At 35.6% G+C, this 16,969-nt stretch overlaps 1 long non-coding RNA gene across 6 annotated transcripts in view; it reads right to left on the bottom strand.

The window, feature by feature from the left end:
- LOC137634916 (uncharacterized) overlaps nt 1-16,969 on the bottom strand; it is a 138,990-nt gene that overhangs the window by 28,064 nt on the left and 93,957 nt on the right. For 3 of the 6 annotated variants that reach the window (XR_011042587.1, XR_011042586.1, XR_011042585.1), the window contains exons 1-3: nt 7,448-7,595; nt 3,375-3,523; nt 1,328-1,527 (exon numbers count right to left, since the gene is read on the bottom strand). This is a non-coding gene — a long non-coding RNA (uncharacterized lncRNA). Of the gene's footprint in view, nt 1-1,327; nt 1,528-3,374; nt 3,524-7,447; nt 7,596-11,504; nt 11,790-12,951; nt 13,075-16,969 lie in introns of those variants that run through there. The other 3 variants (XR_011042588.1, XR_011042590.1, XR_011042589.1) reach the window with 3 other exon arrangements.

Here is a 16,969-nt window from a genome sequence, read left to right as displayed (position 1 = left end):
TAAGTTGGTAGTTTCCACCTTGCTTAAAAGTCTCAATGGCTAGTCTTCCAGCATCACTGAAAGATAGTCCCTATAAATAGCGTAGGGTTTGCATTAGTGTTAGAACAAGTAAAGTTTGAAACTGAGTGAAATTGAGGCAAATGGAGCTTAGGCAATACAAATTTGATTTTCCTAACAATATTGCTACCAACAGTCACTTGAGGGTACTGTAATGCATAATCAGTTTTTTTAATTTTAATCCTATTAAGCAAAACCTGCAATTTCCAAATCTACACTCATGAGACCCAAGAGTATCAAGTATAACATCCTAACTAATCTTACGAGGTAATTATTCAATACACCTTGAAGTTTCCAGCTTCTAAAAAGCCAACTGAATCAATGAAGGAGTTATATTCAAGTCTCTCCAAATTGTGACTACAGAACTCCTACGTTCTCGTACCAGCGAATCTGCCGGTATATGTAGATGAAAAATTTCCCCAAAAACCAATGGCATAATTACTGTACTGAATGCTGCCACCAGGACAACTGACCACTTTGGAACTAAAAGTCCAAATTTACTCCTAAATGTTTGAGCAATGGACCAAACAGAAAAAGCAAGGTCGAAAATGATCAAGCAGGAAACAAATGCAATAGTTATAAATTGACCTTTTCTAAATTTTGATGAAATAAAATTATAAACATGAAATAAGATACCACGAGAACTAACATTTCAATAAGTTTTTCATATTTTGTAAATGAATTATTAAATATTAAAAAATTGATTCCCCATTAGCGCATAAACCCTTTACCCCAAAAATGCATACAATGAGAATAACGTAAACAATGAGAAAATGCCATGTACACACTTAAGTAGCCTAAATTGTTTACAAATTTTAAGTAAATTTATTCACATTATCTTAAAGAGTGTTCTGAAGTGATTGCGTGCATGCAGCTTTCCAGCAAAACACATCAAGAAACATGAGGTGTTCACAATGCCACTGTGAGAGGACGTTAACCACCTCATCACAAACATCCAGTTAAAACAAAAAAATCTGGGGTGTGAATATCTAACAATCTTCACCAATATCTGACCTGTACCTACATAAAAACGCATATCAATAACCTCAATCGAAATGCAGGTCATAAGGAGGAAAACTATGAATCGTGAAAAATCAAAAGAAATTTTTATGGAAATTTATAAAGTACAGTAATAACTATAAATTCTAAATAGTAACAAAGTTTATATATTTCAAACAACTGTATCCAAAATTAAATATTTATACCATTAGCACAAATGTGATTAAACTATTCGGCTACACTAGAGCAAGGACAAGTGCCATATGCTTACCCAAAAACGTTGACTGGTCTGACGAAGAATTGGTGGTTCGTGGTAACTTTGTGACGCTTACAAGACTTTGAAGATGAAAGATTGTCAAATCATGCTGATAGGTACTCTTGATGTATGTAAAAGGTAGACACACGTTCACTCCACTTCAAAGTTCATTAAGTGCATAGGAATTGTCCCACAAAAGAAATGCAAATGGTCATCTGAAATAATTAGATTAATACAATGTCAAAAATGTTAGCTAAATCACTCGTTCGTCAAACATGGCAAAGAGGAGATTCCTAACTATAGTGTGTTGGACTGAGACTGCCTTAGCATTTCATATATAGTTGTGAAGAGAGTTTTCCCTTTGGTATGTAACATTCCTCTCAATAGTGCTGTATTTACTACAATTTAATTTTTTCTTTCTTTTAATCAGGACTCCAGGGAAAAAGCTCATTTATTTATATTAAACTATAAAAATCTTCATTCCTCTCCCTACAAACCATTGCATCTTTACGAGACCTAACATTTCACCCAACAGTCCAATCATTATTTGTTAATTCTGGAACTAGAACAAAATTCCGTTACAAACTTAATTAAGGAAGACATATCTTAACTGTATTAAAGTTGTCTTTGAATAACTTTACGTGAACTACTTCACTTACTGTGTTACTGCATTTGTCATGTCCATAACTTTGGCCAAAAGAGTTCACAAATGGGTCCCTAATAAAGACTAAATCCCCTAAACTTCATTTAACATGAAGATCATATTCATCTAGATATTTTGTTGCCCGGTCCTGAAGACCGAACAAAAACTCTCGTGGTTAGTTTCAATTTAGTGATAAGGTTAGCTCCTTTTGATATTATCAATAATCCTTCTGCTCATCATAGTAAATGCATTCTATGATGAAAGTACCATAACCACTTTGAGGTACAGTATTCAGGAGAAATCACAATTCATTGTTGACTCCCTGTTCTCTGAGGGTAGCAATGCCATTAAAAAGTTCCTTATTTGCATACCACATGCACTGCTTTATATGCTGGAAATCTAGAAAATCAAGGACATTTTGAATGGCAGCCTGAATTTGTTTTTTGACCAATGCCACAACAGACTCTTAAGCTCTGTCCACACGATCGAGCATGCCCAACGGGTAAACAGTGATACCAAACCACAGTAGGTAGTGAGAATGAGGGTTGATGACGTCAGAAGCGGGAAAACCACAGCAGGGATCTGACAACACTATTGGTTGCCAGATCCCTACTGTGGTTTTCCCGCTTCTGACGTCATCAACCCTCATTCTTACTAACAATTGTGGTCTGGTATCACTGTTTGCCCGTCGGGCATGCTCGATCGTGTGGACAGGGCTTTAGACCCCTTATCCCTGTTAAATTACTTCTAGGATACTGTACTCATCAAATTCGGAATGAACATTCTTTACAGCAAAATATTTTTTTAACATCAGCCAAATCAAGCTATTTAAAATATTTTTTTAACATCAGCCAAATCAAGCCATTTAGCAATCCACTGAAATACAATTCCAAAATTTGTGTTAGAGTGAGAAATTAATGACTCATCACTGATTATATGGATAAATATCAATAGTATAGCATGTAAATAGATAAATCTCATTACTTTTAATAGGTACCAGACAATTACTTAACATATTATGCAAATTCAAGAGCTCTTTCTGTCCCAAACTCAATTTCTACTAGTTCTGAAACTGGAATAGTTCTTCCTTATAAATTTTCATCAAGAATTAAATTGTGAGAAGCTACAAAGAAAACTAACCTATATTCTCTTTCAACTACATAAAGCACACATCAATGAAATCTTTACTTGGATCACACACCACCACAATGTCAAAAGAAGAACTACTATTTCCAATGTGCCTTGGGACTTCAAGCATCTGGAAACTTATAACTGAATGGCTATATTTCTCCATTCTCTCAGTTCACCATGATGTAGTTTATGATCCTATATATTAAATTTGACCTGAATAATTATTTAAGTAATTTTACATCTGTTTATTACAGGTAAATTTGCATTATTTAAATCATAAATACTTACAACAGTACGGAGAATTTCCCAAAGAGAGGAGTCTTCATCACTCAATTTAGTCTCATTAGCTTATGTAGTCACTTTTAAAGGTTCCCTTTCATCCTTAGTACTTCCAAAATTTTTGGAGTTTTCAACAAAGCTTCCTTGTCCACATCATCCTGAAAATCACAATGGTTACTAAAGTGCTTGTGATAACAGCTTGTTAAAAGTTAAAACTAAAGGCTTGCTTTACTCAATTGTTTCTAAAAGTTCAAATTTCCTTGAACAGACAAAATCCAAACCCAACATCTTGATAAGACAATTATAAAAAAGGTGAAACTGACATACCAAAGACAGCTCTCTTTGACTTATATAAGCCAAAGAGAGGAGAAATATGCCTGACCCATCAAAACAAGTATTTAGATTAATTTTCCTCAATTGCCAATTGATAAAAGAATTTAGAAATAGCAAATTCATAAGTATATTTATCAAACCTCATCATTTGTAAAGTACCTGCTATTTTTAAAATCTTGTTAAATCCAGGAAGGATACAGACTCAAATTAAAACCTTTAGTTCTACCCTTATGTTTCTTGGCCAAGTTTGCCATATATGTGACTAGAATTTTGGTGATATCCCTGTCTTTAAAATCACTAGATTATGGCTAATAAAGTATTTAGGTTTTCTTTTTTTAAATCCTCAAAATTACTTACTTTAAAATTCTCCTTCACTAATATGACTATTAAACACTTTATTTCTTCTATCAAAAAATCCCAGGATGTTTATATATACTTCCCAATAGAGATATAGATATACAGGTATATAGATATCTATTTACTGTACATTATATACAGTATATATATATATATATATATATATATATATATATATATATATATATATATATATATATATATATATATATATAAAATTTTCTTTGAAAATTACCTTTATTTCCGGGGAATATTTACTGGCGAAACTGAATAATGGTAAAGCTCACCTTTTCTTTGGGACGCAAAATAAACCTACAAAAAAATTGCCTAAAATATGGGGGATCCTCGGTAAAACTTCAGAAGCATGACACACTTGATTTAAAGAGAAAAGAAAAAAAAAAAAAAGAATAATAATAATAATCACCTACATTAAAAGAGCATGAGAAAAGCTATATAATAAAGTAGTTCTTATATAAGAGATTGAACAAGGTGGAATTAATTGAGTTTGATAAGTCGGGAGAGATGTTTCCTCTACGGCAAGGTTTACTTTTAATGAGCCCTTTAACACCTTCTTACGCAAGCACAATCAGTTGCAATTACATTTTATTGGCTGAAAGCTGTGACATCATCACGATGTGATGATTTCATAATCAATTACCAACGGCTTCTGTCGAAAACCAAGTTTTACAAGAATTTCAGTGGACTAATCCAGTTACTGCTTGACGTCCACTGGTATCCATGTTTGACTGAATACTTCGAATAATGTAAAAAACCAGCTTTCAGTTTATTTGTAGTTGTGGTACGTGTCAAATATTAGTAATGGAGGCCAACAAGTCTAGGGAATTAACCCAAAATTTAAAGTAAATTTCCCCTATTTTAGGACATTACTGCCAAATTCAGGATAATTTTCCAGAATTTAGGGTAATGGCTGCTGTTTTGGGTATTTCAATGCTATAGCCTAGTTTCATGGTACTCCTGGTGTAGTGAATAATTCTTAAAATGCTCCTTGTGTTATCCCTCAAAGATTGTGTCCCAAGTACGATTCTAATTTAGTTCTTAGGGAAGATCAGCATATCATCTACTGCAACGCTTCTGTAAACATTGCCAAGACAAAAAAAGAGACAAAGGTGTCAATCATAAGGTACGGAATTATTTGAGAATTTTTTTATCATAATGTAAGGATTTATTTGTGATTTACATTTAGTTTGTGATGTGGGAAGGAGGGTCAGGGGGGCCTTCCCACCGCTAGGAACTGTACCCCGGGAACTCCTAGGTTAGGTTAGGTGGCTTTCATAGGTTGTGTGACCTTTTAAAAGAATCAAAAGATAGATGATCACATTTTGTGACCTGGGAAGGGAGGTCTGGGGGCTTGTCCCCCAGCTAGGGGGTGTGACCAGGGAACTACTAGATTAGGTTAGGTGGGTTTGTATGACCTGGGAACTACTAGGTTAGGTTAGGTGGGTTTGTAAGGTTCTGTACCCTTTTACAAACCTTAAAAGTGTTAAATAATCTGGTAAATGTGTAGGAGAGCTCCGCGGAAGATCTTGAAGAATTTAAACACCTACAATTCACTATTATATCATATAGAACGCTTATATAATAGTCAATATATGAGCAGCTTCTATTTGACGAAGATATTCGTGTGTATAGTTATGTTTCACTTGGATTTTTTCTAAGTGTTTGTTTTTGTTTACTGTGTGATGTCTTGGCTAAAATGAGCTGTTTCACCGCCTTACTGCGTATGGCAGACTAGTTCTCAATGCTATTCTAACCAATAACAGGTGTTTTCTTGACGTCACACTGTTTGAAAACCAATCATGGCGGTTTTTACAAATCTAGCCAATGCTGACACTTATTACTTCACTTATCCCTGCTATTTTTCCACCAGTTACCACAGTTTACGTGAAGTTCCGCGGAGGAATATTTTTGCACTTCTCGGATCTCCCTTCAAACTGAAAAGCTCATTTTGCCGCCGTGAAGTATGGAGCAATTAGCAGGATCTTCATCCCGTTCCGACTGTGTCACTTGTGACAATTGCTTTATTTCTTATGGGGATTTTTGTGTACATTATTCAGGGAAAGTTTATTTGCTAATTGCATTTGCTCAACGTCATGGTTTGATTTTGGCAGAGAAAAAGTGCCCTAATTGTGAAAATGTGTGCCGTATAGATTACAACAAATTAGCATTCCGGTGTGATCGTAGTGTGGTTACTCGTGGGAAAAGGAAGAGGAGGTGCAATTTTTTCGTGTCTTGTTTCAAAGGTACATGGTTTGGAAACGCAAAGTTAGATATTGAGACTAATTTGAAGTTTGTGTTCCTTTTTTTTTCCTGTCTTAGGTTCGGTGGTGCCCTGAAAATTACTGTGGCCTTAAGGGGGGGTTGCAGGGGGGGCGGAGCCCCCCCCGGTAGGCCTAGGTAGGGGTACAGGGCCCCATAGGCTAGGTTAGGTGGGTGTCTTAGGTTTGGTGGTGCCCTGAAAATTACTGTGGCCTTAAGGGGGGGTCGCGGGGGGGGCGGAGCCCCCCCTGGTAGGCCTAGGTAGGGGTACATGGCCCCCAGGGTAGGGTAGTTAGTTGTATTAGGTTCGGTAGTGCCCCGAAAAATCACTTTTCTCCTCCTTCCCCCACCCAAAAACCCCGCTTCCCACTGGGGTCCCCCATAATTGTAGTAGTAGATTTATGCTTACATTTTCTGTGTAAGAGTTAGGTGGTTGTAGGAGGATTATCTCACAGTTTCAAGGTAACTGTAGCTCTAATTTACTGTTTTCTTTCGTTTTCTACTTTTAGAAACTTTTAAATCGATCGCGGAGGTCTCCTACACAATTACCAATAATCTTGTTTTGTTCAGTTTTTGCAAACCTGAAATCCCAGGTTCCCACCTGTGTCCATCAGGAAGTGTGGGGGGGGGGACGCCATAACGGTAGACCGGTGTGACGGTCTGAACGATCCCTCGGGCTCAGAATTCTCGTTGATAATCTGCGCATGCGCGAACATTACCGTTTGCCAGTGCATACGAGGTTGACGTTTTAATTTCATGCGAGCGAAGCGAGCTAATGGCGGAAAAGAACCATTATACAATGTCAACGAGAATTCTGAGACCGGGGGATCGTTCAGACCGTCACACCGGTTTATTTGAATTTACCTCATTGGAAGTCAAATAACTTGAATGCACATCATTTACTTTAGATTTTTTTTTATTTTTATTTTTAGAAATGACGTTGCATGTTTTACTATAAATATACCAGTGTTTGCACTTGAAATAGTAAAATAAAGACCCCTCGAAGTGATCTTAGCATCTACCAGGCCCTATTCCAATGTATAATCTAGGTCTTTGATAAAGTACACATTCTGAAAGTTATGATATATATATATATATTTAATATATAACCTTACCTTAACTTTGCACTGATAAATGTGAGAGAAAATGCACCAATAAATGATAGTTATGCTTGAATGGTAATGAATTCAACATTTGCTCCTTGTTTAACAAATGGCGTCGGACTGGGGGCACCCGGGGCAGGGAGTCAGGGACTACTATTTTGTTTTGAAGTCGAAGGCTTGAGTTAGTGTTACCAGATTCTTAGATCCCAAATTCCCGTGAGAATGAGAGAAATACACCATAATCATGAGCTTAAATGAAAATATAAAAACCATGACTAAATTTTCTTTTTTCGATGCTAAATATTGTTCATAGTGTAGCATATATGTGTATCATGCCTGACAAAAAAGAAAAAAACATCCATCATAGTTTGAAAAAGAACGCTGGTGAATTTTGTCCATCTGGCAACATTGACTTGAGTTAGCAAGCAGCGCCACCTATTGAGGATCTGCCCTACTTTTTTTTTTTTAACTTTTATTTAAATTAACAAAATACAATATTTACATATTGTCAATTAAATAGTTGAACACATGAATTCTTTTGTAACAAGTTTCTTCAATTTTTTCTTATACAAAATTGACGCAAACCCTCTCACATTATCTAATCTTCATCTAAGAAAACCAAGAGTATCATTATCACAGTTTCTGCATATGGCTTATCCATATGCTATACACCAAATGCTCACAGATATCCAAGCGACGTTCCTGTCTTCCCTTTATTGTCTTTAAGACGTATGAATTCTAAAATAGCATTATCACAGTCAATTGGATAATCTTGAAACAAAGCAACCAATCAGGTTACAACATATTTATAGTACCCGTAACTCAATACCAAAAACAAAGTACAAGCAAGCATTTTTACCCCCAATGCATTGACAGAAAACAAAATGCCATCGGGAGAAAAAGTAACATGGCGGGGTAAATACATCCTTGGGATATCAATCAGGAATAATAATCGGAAAATATCTCTGTAATCCTTAATTAGCTGAAGATTCGTATAACTTATTCGCACGAAACCTCTGATAAATATATAAGTAAATAAATTAGATATTCACTTTATCAAATCTATAAGGAAGCTCGAAGTAATAAACGCTGCAAATCCTTAATAGTAATAGGTTCATATATATCAAATTATGTGCCTTCGTAATTGTTTTTACGTAATTTGCACAAATGAGAAAGTATAGTAACAGAGCAAGAGCACCTCCCGTATGCTTACCCAAATATACGTCTATTGGTCTGCCAATAATTCGAAGAACATCCATGGTAACTTTGTTTACCTTAATCATATTCAGAGTATTACATCTGTCATCTTGTCCGCATACGATGTGTCAAACGTATTTCTGGCATCATCATTATTATCATTATTACTTGCTAAGCTACGACCCTAGTTGGAAAGGCAGGATGCTATGTCCAGGGGCTCCAACAGGGAAAATAGCCCAGTGAGGAAAGGAAAAAAGTAAAAATAAAATATTTTAAGAATAGTAACATTAAAATAAATATCTCCTATACAAACCATATAAACTTCAGAAAACAAAAGGAAGAGAAATTAAATGGAATAGTGCTCCCGAGTGTACCCTCAAGCAAGAGAATAACCCAAGATAGTGGAAGGCCATGGAACAGAGGCTATGGCACTACCCAAGACTAGAGAACAGTGGTGATGTTCTCGGTTAATTAAAAGACTGAAGTCCAAACTATTTGCGGATGAGAGACAACTTTACTTCTCCATAAATGATATAGATGATACTACAGAAACTCCAATAAACCGAATCCTTTATAGTGTTAGAGAATGGATGACAATTAAACAACTAAAATGAAATGAGAACAAAACTGAGTTCATGGTTGTGGGAAAGAGAAACACTGTGAGGAATTTGGGTGATATTCAAATGAACGTAAATAATGACTGCCGATATCTTGTAAATTTCGTGATCTAGGTATATTTCTTGACTGCAACTTGTCTCAAAGCCTAAATAAATAATGTGGTAAAAACTGCTGGTTACCATCTAAGAAATATTGATTTTATAAAAAAGTACCTGGATGAAAATTCTGTAAAGAAACTTGTGATAAATTGTGTTGTTACCAGGATTGACTACTGCAACTCCATCTATTACAATTTACCAAAAGTACAACTTAAGAAATTGTAAAACATAATAAACAACGGAGCAAGACTGATAAAAGATGCCCCACCTAGAGAATGGATCCTATACTAAATGATTTACGCTGGCTGCAGATTAAGGCAAGAATTGAATTTAAAATATGTGCAATAACCCACCAAGTTATCATAACCGGTCATCCAAAATACTTATAAGAAAATTGCTAGATATTGCGAGGCCAATAAATCTTTTAATCGTGTTGACATGAGAATAGTTACAGATGGTTTCAAACGATTGGAACCTAGATATATGTCTACTTTAGGCTCCAGAGCCTTTAAATATGCGGCCCCGAGACTACAAAAGCTCACACGAGACATCCGAATAATTGAAGACATTAAGGCTTTCAAGAGGAAACTGAAGACTTTCTTATTCTGAGAGACATTTGACAGTGACGATTTAACAAGTAAATGAGCAATACGTGATATGAAATGTTGAATACTCTGAACGAACAAGATAAAACGACAGTGGAGGTCCTGTAGAGAGTGGGGTTCCCCGGCTGTATGGCACGGGAAAAGCAAACGTCAAAGAAGGTAAAGATAGACAAACCATGTCTGCATGGTCTTCATCATAGGGCTCAATAGCACACAGTATTCCAGATGGTTTATCACAGCTGTGACACATTGTGGAATGATCTTCCTAATCGGGTAGTTGAATAAGTAGAACTTTAAAAGTTCACACTTGCTAGTTTTTATATTGAACAAGCTGACATAAGTCATTTTAAAGTTTATATATGAAATATCCGTTTTAATGTTGTTATTGTTTTAAAGTATTTTGTTTTAATTGTTCATTACTTCTCAAATCGTTTAATTATTTCCTTATTTTCTTCCCTCACTGGGCGATTTTCCCTGTTAGAGCCGTTGGGCTTATAGCACCTGGCTTTTCCAACTAGAGTGTAGCTTAGCTAATAATAATAATAATAATAATAATAATAATAATAATAATAATAATAATAATAATAATAATAATAATAATAATAATAATAAGTTCTCTATGTACAAAGGAATACTCAAACACGAAAAATAAAATAATAATCGGCAATTCTTCAGAAGCAAGCCGCATCACCATTTTCTAAAGAAAAAAAAAAAGAAAAAAAATTCTTCTTTACTTGTGTATTTTTAATAAATATGACCTTATTTTATTAATAAACTGTTTTCTTAACCACCTTTCCCCACCCCACAAGCACAAATCATTTAGGTAACTAGCATGAAATTAAAAATATAATTATCCAAGAGTCACTTCACGTCCTTTTAAGGGTTTTTGATCTACCGAGGCTTGCTTCGCTCGAAAATGAACAATCTCACTGCTCCAATGTTCTGGGAAGCTCCGTGGATCATTTTTACGGGGCTGTTTTGACTTTCACATGAGCAACAATAGATATATACTGAACGGAGAGCGATTTCCTCATAATCAATTGCCAATGTACAATTTAAGAAACTAAAATAAATTTCGAAATAGATTGTCCTAACCTCCAGCTCCGTGGATCATTTTTACGGGGCTGTTTTGACTTTCACATGAGCAACAACAGCTATACACTGAACGGAGAGCGATTTCCTCATAATCAATTGCCAATGTACAATTTAAGAAACTAAAATGAATTTCGAAATAGATTGTCCTAACCTCCTGGATAAGTCTTTTATATGATGGCGGTCAAGTTGAAAGTGAAACAAAGGGATGGATTAAGATTACCTTGCCTTATGCAAGACACAGGTGACGGGCTCTTGCTTAAGTCTGAAAGGGAGGGTGGAAAAATACTTCACATTACTATACGGCCCCAGCCCACCTCATTAAACATATAGAGAAAATACCAAACTATCCAGTATTTGTCCATTTCTTATAGCGGATTCCAGTTTCGCTAGTAATTAAAGTAAAATTTACAAACCAAGTTCCTTTAGACAAGGAAACACTAAAATAATATCACTTACACGGACGTCCTTTTGTCACTACAGAGCGATCACACATAAAGGCGTTCATGTAGTAGTAGAACTACAAACAGCTTCACAGCACTCGCAACAATTATCCTTAAGATTTAAATTATGTTTGAGTATATTCAACCACTAGTTCAATACCACCAGTTGGAAAATAATGATAAAAAATCGCCTTAACCAACATTGTACTGGACACAATCTGTAGGTATTGGTTTTGTCAAAATTAACGCCAGACGGGCCAACCATTGCGTCTGCCATTGCCACAAGAATACGAAATGCTGGCAGCTGGCTTTTCCTTATTCGAAGTATTCAGTCAAACAAGGATACCAGTGGACGTTAAGGTAACTATCAATCCGCTGAAATCCTAGTAAAACTTGGTTTTCGACTGAAGTCGTTCGTAATTGGTTATAAAACCATTACGTCATAATGATGTCACAGCTCTCGGCCAATAAACTGTAATTGGAACTGCTTGTGTTTGCGTACGAAAGTGAGATAAGGGGCTCATTAAAAGTAAACATTGCCGAAGATGAATCGTCTCTCCCGACTGTTTGAGGTAAAAACTTATCAACCTCATTCAATTCCACCACGTTCAATCGCTCATATGACGACTATATTTCTAATATAGCTTTTCACATTCACCACATGAGGCGCACTGATGCCAATACCCCTTTAGTTGGAAAAAGTTGAGGGAGATTATCTCAAAAGTAATTACTTGTGTCTGTCTGAGGAATTAAATCCGTTCTAATTTTTTGCCATGTCTCGATGTGTGTTGACAAGCTTAAGTGATTTTCCTTTTATCAGAATCAATAACCAAAATTAACGATCAAATCCAGAAATGCAAAAGATATTAATAACAAAAAGTCCGACCAGATACTCTGTGCCCAAATCCTCGAGAATAATAAACACATAATTAATGACTAGTTCCTAAAAAGTATTAATATTTCACATTAACATCCATTAGAACAAAAGAATATTGCATTATATATGAAGGGAAAGTTTGAATAACCAGGTTACCCCTGTGATATGCGAGACTACAATATTGAGTTAAACAGGCAACAGTGAGGAGGAAGACAAATGTGGTAATTTGTATGACAACATGCATAGATTTTACATAGGATTAACTCTTAAGGGCTAATGGTATCAGGTTTCTGTTCCAATTTCATCTGAAAACATAACCAGAACGTCCAGGACTCGGTGGCCACGCCAGGACCTGGGAAGGCCAGGTAATGACTGCTGATATTTCAGCAAGTAGATCTACTGACTACCCCAAACCCCCATCCCTAACTTGCAGTTTAAGTCAGGACGTTTCCAATTATTCATAACATAGCTAATTTTGTAATGTATAAGTAGATAAATATTGAATTATAAAATTTCAGGGAAAGGAATGAACTGAACTGCAAGACTAAGAAACTAATCTAATGCTTGATCATAACACTTAACTCACATATGAAGTATTCTTCACAAGGCTATAGGTAACCTCAAAGGAAATTACCTATTCACAAGGCTCCTCCTCTCGACAGATTGATTGATTTAGAGTTTTCTGGAAGTTCCTCTCAAGGTTATCCATCTGAAAAAAAAGAGTAAGTCATTGATATTTTTTTCCGGGGTGCGTTCCTCTCGAGGTTATCCATCTGAAAAAAAGTAAGCCATTAATATTGTTTTCGTGGTGGCAATAGTTCACAATAATGAGAATACAAAATCCCTTTACATCTATTTATATTTCATCATGATACAGTTTTTAGTAAATATAGAGAAGAGAAAATAATTTGAATGATATTTAGGAAGATAAAAGAAAATAGCCTAAGCCGTTTTATTGCTTAAAGGACGTTTTTTCTTTAAAACAAACAAGTTTGTTGATGACACTCTCTTTCATCATTAATTATTGTTCTCACTATAGGAAGCTATAGAGAAAATTTACTTATCCTTCTCTCACGAATCTTACACCATTGATACAAACTGTGAAGTTTGAAACCTTGTCGACGAACCCTACTAATCTGAAAGAGGTATTGTGAAAAATAACATAAAATTTTAAACTATTATTTACAGTAAAGTATTTATTTCTAACATATTCTTGTATTTTTAATATAGTTATTAATATTTTCACGCCCCGTATAGAGGATAGTGCATTTAGTATACTCTAAGTGGCGTACTATAGGCATTAGTTGAGGATCTTTGTAGCCTTCATTCATGCCCTAGCAGCCCTTGCTTTATATCCTCTACTTTACCTACGTTACCTCTTCCTCTCTTCTGTCATGTTCTCAAAATATTTCTAACATTTAGTTCATAGTACAACTGCTCGGTTTTCCTACAGTCAAACTTGGTTTTCCTACTGTCGAACTTGGTTTTCCTACAGTCGAACTTGGACATTGAATGGCCTTACAGGCCCCAACGCTGGGGTATACAGGCATAATTCATAAATACAGGTCATCACTGACCCTTAGTCAAGGCTTTGGTCCATGTTGTTTCAAAACACACCCATTCACATATACAAAGTATCGATTCCCAGAACCAATTCATAACTAAAAGATTGGTTTCAAGATACCTGAGTGTTATTCAAGATACCACCGACACGTGCAATCACTCAACAATAGTGATTTGTGACAAAACATTAAGTATTACGCAAGTGATCACTGTGATCTAGAATTCATTTGCCAACGAGAACACGGAGAATAGTTAGGCTGATTAGAGTTTCAAGTGCAGAACACAAAGATTTGCCTTTGAGTCGCATACATTTCTTTTACCTGGTACAATTGATATCAAACAACTCACGATTCTCAGTCCACCGCTTCTTCCAATTTATTCCATTTAATTGGCATTTCTTAAACGATCTCAACAGACCTAGACTGCAATTTTCAATTTCACATCCCTGAAAACTGCGACTATTTAAAAACGAGGATATTTTACGGTCTGTCATTTTGTGTAATTATTAATTAATTATCATTAAATAGTGTACTGAGTATTGTGTCATTTTTTCATCATTATCTACGTTTATAAGCTTCTATTCATCCTAAATACTTTATATATCCATCTGTAATACTGTGACCGTCACACACGTCTAGAAACAGCGGCTATATTGATCGATGACCCCCCATTCACTCACCCATCCTATCACCATCATCACAACCCTCTCTTTTGCATCACCATCCTCTGCGCTGACTTTCACCTTCCTATCCCTTTCACCATCACGGTGGTGCTGAGAGCCGGGAACACTTGATAAAATTCATATTAATTAATAGTGGCTGGATCCCGAGGGGAAGGCAGATGGGGGTGGGGGGTGGGGGGGGATGGTACATGGAATGAAAGAGCAGGAATAAAAAGGCGATGTATGAAAATAATAATAATAATAATGAAAATAATAATAATAATAATAATAATAATAATAACTGATAACAATGATAATACGTTTGAAATAACAAAATAATGATAACAACTACAATAATAATAATAATAATAATAATAATAATACGTTTGACACATTCGCTGTAGTTTTGTTTGCTGTTAATAAATCCAAACTGAGAGAGAGAGAGAGAGAGAGAGAGAGAGAGAGAGAGAGAGAGAGAGAGAGAGAGAGAGAGAGAGAGAGAGAGAGAGAGAGAGAGAGAGTATTTTGGTATCTTTTATCAGCCGATTTTCACATCTGTTATGTTATTATGGTGTATCAATAAGGATCCTGAGGAATCATAAAAAAATATTAATTCACATTGGAAAAAAATGTTATTTGGTGTTGAAATGTTGGCATAAGAATAAGTATTTTTAACACTGGAAATCATCAAGGTAACGCATTCAAGGCTTATGTGATAAGTTTAGTCTGCTGTCCCATCTGTACAGTGTGATTAATATCTCACGATAACTCTGGGTTACAGAAATAGGGGGGGGGGTTTCCTGCTGGATTTGAGCTATCACTTCCATATTTGCCGAATAGAGAAACATTAACCATTCTTCATCTAATGTAAAAGAACTCCTATTGCCAAACATGAAAAAAAAATCTTACGAGATAAGTCATCAGTAGTCTACCCGATAAGTAGAGAAAATCTATATAAAAATATGCCCCAATAGGCAACATTTAAGTAGAAAATTCTTAATATAACGAAACGAAAAAAATAACCTAACCAGTTTAACCTCAAGATAGCTGGAATGAGGCATTATGAGTTACTGTGTTTACAATCAATTAACCAACCAAAAGTGGTTTCATATTCTTTTGAACACAGTGATATGGTCATCTAGTTATAGCAAAAGGGAGTACTGTTAAATCCTTCCTAAAAATTGCAGACAAGAACTGCAACGCATTCAAGTTTTTATGAAGTATCATTAGCTAAAGCATAAACTCTTGGATGTTCATGATTATTCCATTTCAAATCAGATCGATTTCTCTTCCAAAGATGATAAGTGTCCTTCTGGACAAAGCGGAAAACTAAATAGTTTTTAGTGATAGAAACTAAATATATTTGAAATGAGTACCTTAGTTAAATAAATGTATATCATTCGCGTTAAGATTTACTAGTTATCTTACGTATATCGAATTTCATTTCATTCTGTTTAGAGTAGCAATGAAACTGTCGTCTGATTTGTGTTTTATTCGCTTTTTTGAACCAAATATTTCATATTTGACAATATATGCCATTACAATACACAGAAGTATAAGAATAATCACTATGTTGGCTTGAAAGTGGTGCCACAAGAAAGATACCAGGAGCGATTTAACGAGATGCCAGTGATTGACGATCAATTTAAATGTATTTTCCGGTGAATCTAATTTACATGTATATTCTTGTGACATACCCTCCTTATTATTCATTCCAGCTTGTTAATCCCCTTGGCCAATATTCGAAAATTCAGTGAAATAAATATAAAAACAAGAAAGATTCTATATCTAACTGGAACATGAATAATTTATCAAAGAATGTTAAAAATTTAGGCGTATCAGTTTCCCCATTCGGACCCTGACGTCAGAACAATTCAGGGATTGAATGAACAAAAGACTTCACGGTGTCAGCATCATCAAACCACCCTTCAAGAGCAAAGCAATGAAGCAAACAAACGAACTAACAAACAAACAAATACTTTTCCCAATATATTTCTTTAACAACTTTAAAAACACACCCAAAATGACGACGTCAATTGCCAGTGGCAGGCGAGGGTAATGTTAAGCATAGAGAAAAGTAAATAATGGTAAAAAAGGGAGGAATAAATAAAGTTGAAAAAAAAACTCCCGAGGAAAAAATTAAATGTGGGAGGAAACGAGAGAGGCAAAGTTTGGGGAAGACCAAAGGGATATAGTAGGGGAAATTAGGGGGGAGGGAGATGCCACGGGGAGATGCAGGGGCGGGGTAGGGGGGGGGGGATTACAACCCTAAAGCAAGAGAGTCCAGAGCTGCAGTTTTTATTGCAGTTGGAAAATGCCTGTAGGGTACGTTGTGAGATTAGCCTATTTAGGGAGGAGGTTGGAGGGTACGCCTAGGGAT

Source organism: Palaemon carinicauda, chromosome 45 (assembly GCF_036898095.1).
Source record: "Palaemon carinicauda isolate YSFRI2023 chromosome 45, ASM3689809v2, whole genome shotgun sequence".
Classification (NCBI taxonomy): domain Eukaryota; kingdom Metazoa; phylum Arthropoda; class Malacostraca; order Decapoda; family Palaemonidae; genus Palaemon; species Palaemon carinicauda.
This window is presented reverse-complemented; position numbering and strand designations above follow the sequence as displayed.